This window comes from Pundamilia nyererei, unplaced genomic scaffold (genome assembly GCF_000239375.1).
Source record: "Pundamilia nyererei isolate P.nyererei 1_Seehausen unplaced genomic scaffold, PunNye1.0 scaffold01514, whole genome shotgun sequence".
In the NCBI taxonomy this organism is placed as follows: domain Eukaryota; kingdom Metazoa; phylum Chordata; class Actinopteri; order Cichliformes; family Cichlidae; genus Pundamilia; species Pundamilia nyererei.
The window spans coordinates 6294-10528 of NW_005188915.1; the positions used below are offsets into that span (position 1 = coordinate 6294).

The window sequence follows — 4235 nt, forward strand, 5'->3', positions numbered from 1 at the left end:
ACACCCGTGTGCACACCTGTGTGGATCAGCGCGCTTGTATTCAAAAGGTTTCCACATGTAATGGTCTGCTAGAGGATCTAGAGAGCCATAGCCCCGTCCCTCAGGGCATGAAGCAGGCATGGAGGAGATCCAGGCTCCAGACATCCAGAGGCCCCAGAGTGCGAGAGCCCAAGGAGGACCACCGGAGGGGCATCGTGCCACCCTCCTGGGAAGAGTTGAGGAGAGCCCCAGATGAGGGGTCACCCAGTAGCCACGGAGCAGAAGCCAGAGGGGGCTGCAGTGACATGCCCGCCGTCTCTGCCGGCAGCCAGCTGTGCCAGAGTGAACCGAGCCACAGGGCCCGAGGCCCGAGGGCCGCCTTTGCCCCGGAAGAGGCCTGACCGGGTAACGGGCACCAGGCCCCGCCAAGTAGTCACCGGGAGTGAGCTGGTACATACCTGAGCGCCCAGCCCCGGACACCAAGAACCACCAACGCACCGACCCCTGAGAGCGTCAGTTACTGGCAGGGAGTGTGGTGAGGGGAGATAGGCCTTTGGAGGGCCCGGGAGTTCCCAGAGAGGTGGAGTCTAAGACCCGACCTGACATATAAACACAGACACAAACATGCATTCCAACCCTCATGCACACATATACAAATACTCAGCACTCACCCAACGTAGGGATAGACATACATGGACACTGTTCACACAATCACACTCCCCAAACAAACTCTATTCCCCGGGTTCAGGTACCCTCGCCCCCGGAGGGGGAAACGGCACGTACACCCAGGAGATGTTACCCTTTCCCCCGGGGTGGAGGCAAGCAGACCGCCCCAGGCTCCGCAGCAGCAGGGAGGCCCTGCATCCCGGATCCCAATCGGACGGCCAACACCTCCTTCCAGCCCCCCCGCCCCGATGGCCAGCAGAGAACAGGGGTGTGTGAAGACCCCAAACCTCCCTCCTCTCGCTCATGTGTAGTGTTGCTGCGTGTTGTTCTAAGGTGCATTTAAAACACGGGAGAGCATGGTGCTGCCAAAGAGCAGCAGGTGTTAGCACAGCTCCTCCCGAGAGCCCTCAATGTCTACATGGATTTAAAATTGAGAGGTGGGCACCGGCGCCAGAGGTGGGGTTGAATACACAGACCGTCCACTGGACACCGTTAACATGCCCACCTTCAAGGCCCTATATGTATGTGTTATGAGAGTGTGAGTAATGTGGATGTCTAAGTTGTGGAATAAAATTGAGGCACAGGTGGCCAGAAGGGGACAGAGGGGGGGGGATTCCTCCCCTGCACGCTGGTGACACACCCGCAACCCAAGGCCCTACTTCTGTGTGTGGGTGTGTTGGAGCAGGAAGAAGAAGGCAGGGAGCGGGAAGAGGGAGGCAGATCACGATCTTACCTCCAGATGCAGCATGGCAGAGGAGGAGGAGAACAATAAGTTTCTTCATCATGTTTAGAGAGTTGGCACAGAACTGAACAAGTGGGAGAAGAGTTAGAGAGTTTTATGTGTCTGTTCAGCCCAAAGATGTTTCCTGGTTGAGATTACATTCTGAGTATCTGAGGCATGTTCAACTTGGACTGATTCCCTACAGCTCCTTGTTTTAACAAACACTACTTCAGTTTGACTGCTGTAGTTTGGGTTGTGTATTCAATAGGGACTAGTAAAGCGCTATATAAATACAGGCCATTTACCATTTATCTTTTCACAATTCAAGTGTATGCTCAGGGTATTTTTCTATGAAGATGTTTATCTTTGCTTGTCTGCAGTTATAAGCCAAAGCAGATCATTCATCTATCCAAGAATTCTCTTCCGGTTATCCAATCCAAATCACATCATTTACACAGAATGTGAAACACTAGACTTACTCAACTTGACACCTGCAGAAGTTTTACTAATGACAAAAAGTAGAATACTTTTAATTAAGAAACCCCATGATAAACTGTGAAATACAAATTGGTATACAAAAGAAAACAAATACTTGAAGCAGTTTGCCTACTTTTATTCAGTTTATAGTTCCAGAATGAATGGGAAACGAACAAAACTTAAAAGATTATTTGTGTCCCACAGCTTTACTTGATAAACAGGTGGCTAGATAGAGGGAAAGAGAGAGAAAAAAACCTGATTGACCCGATTGGTTGGATTCACATCCATAACAACAAGGTGTCTGAAATGATTACATTTCAGAGACATTTAGATCTAACTTCCTTATAAGTTTTATGAAGGTGTGAAAACATTGATGTGCTTGAGTTGGAGCCACCTGGTGGATAAATAATGCAACTGTATTGTTAAGGTTCTCGTCACTGCATCCCAACTGAAGGTGGTTCACATGATCAATGTTAACATGCATTTTTATTATAAGCACTATTAACATGTAGTCTGAAAGTTGAATTTTTACACCAAGGTAACTTTATTCACGAGTGCCACCTTTGTTAGGATGCTAAGAGAATACCAGCTAACTAGTCAGGTGCCTTCTGGCTCTAATGTGTTATAGCTATATGACATAACTGTTCTTTAGACCATAACACACTGCTCATGTTGACTGTGTGGTTGTTTTAATTGTTTTTCTGTGTGTATGTGTATGTTTGTTTATTGGTTTGCCTTTCAGTCCATTTTCCATGCAGAAATAGTTCCCCTGTTAACTGATGTAACTAGTATTTTGACTGCTATTCTAATATTCTTTTTATCATTTTAACATTTCCCTTTAATTTTATTTTTTAGTTAATATTGATAATGTGTCACAAATGGATATAAATCTCTCTGAAATGTGTTAGGTTTTATATTTTATTGGCTAATTTGGTTGCAGAGGTTTTTGATAACCCATAGGTGTCCCATACTAGCAAACTAGTGTCATTGTACCATATTTGGGACGAATAAACAAAAAAAGAACAAAACAAAAAACCCAGAATAATCACATACTGGATACAAAAATACCAGAAATGAAAATACCTGTCATTATGAAAAAAAAGAAAAGATCAACAATTGCCTTTGCTCTTTTTATTATGTAGGTGAAGATGTCTGTATTTGTCCATCATGTGCTGTGTTTGTCTATGAGGGCTCTGAATTCAGTCTTGTAGAGAGATCACAGGCATTGTCTCGAGCTGTAGGGTGCAAAACAAACTGTTAGTCCTACTAATCTTGAACTGGCTTAGTATCAATGAAAATCAGAGTGACAATGAAAAACACTTTGCTTACATTGTTCAGTATTTGTTTCTGAAATAATAGGAAAAAACAAATATTCAAGAATGCCAGAGACATTCAGCTTTGCAGTCTGTATCAGAGCATCAGCTCAGCTGAATCTCTCACCTTTCTTCTTCTTGTAAACAGCACCACAAACAGCAGCAACGAGGACGAGAGCAACTGAAACAACCACTGCAGCAGTGATGGTGATCATCATGTCTGAGGGTTCCTCTGATCAGTCAGAAATCATGTAGTTTAAATGTAAATCACATATTGGTGAGAAGAAGACAGCATAATTTCTATGTCAAGATCTACTGATGTGATCATACATGTAACACTATAAGACACTCAGATACCATGATATATTGCAGTTAAGCAGAGCAGGCACAGTAAAATTAGGTGGCTGAATTTTTAACCCTTTGACAGGAGTTTTGTGTATTCAGCTCCTCAATTATAAGGCCAGAAATAAAAAGCAAGGGTTTTATTATTTAGAAACACTTGCATTTTGAAATGTAAGTTCCAGTACCACTGTCAGGATTATGGTCGAAACAGTTTTCTCTTAAGAATATTAACAGCAGCCATTCACACTCACATTCACACCTATGAGCAAGTTAGAATCATCAATGAACCTGACCCCACTAACTGCATGTCTTTGGACTGTAGCACCCTGATAAGGAGAAGGAGAAGTAAATGGATGAATGGATGGCTGTTAGCAGCACCAACACTGGGCACATTTTAAATCAAAGAGACAGTTATTATATACAAGTACTGATTTTTTTTCTCCAACTTTAATAGGATCTCCATGAGTTATTCCTACAGTAGCAGCTATTCTGCCTGAGATCACACAAAAACAGGACAAAACACGGGATTACAGACAATCCACAGTAACAGGAAACAAAATGAACTAAATGAGCTTTTCTCACCATTTGTATTTTTTCCTCCTCTGTTGGTTCTGATCACTGTTTCATTCAGCCTGGTGATGATGACGTCCTCACCATCAGAGAGATGAAACACACAGTCAAATCTGCTCCAGTCTTCAAGTGTGAATGATGAAACATTCAGATCAACACTCATCTGA

At 43.7% G+C, this 4235-nt stretch overlaps 1 long non-coding RNA gene across 1 annotated transcript; it reads right to left on the reverse strand.

Moving 5' to 3' along the window:
- Nucleotides 1-2968: 2968 nt before the first annotated feature.
- LOC106456040 (uncharacterized) lies at nucleotides 2969-4224 on the reverse strand. The gene is made up of 3 exons (XR_001290212.1): nucleotides 4081-4224; nucleotides 3284-3388; nucleotides 2969-3078 (listed from the first exon to the last, which is right to left on the reverse strand). It is a non-coding gene; the product is annotated as an uncharacterized LOC106456040 (long non-coding RNA).
- Between the last annotated feature and the right edge of the window lie 11 nt (nucleotides 4225-4235).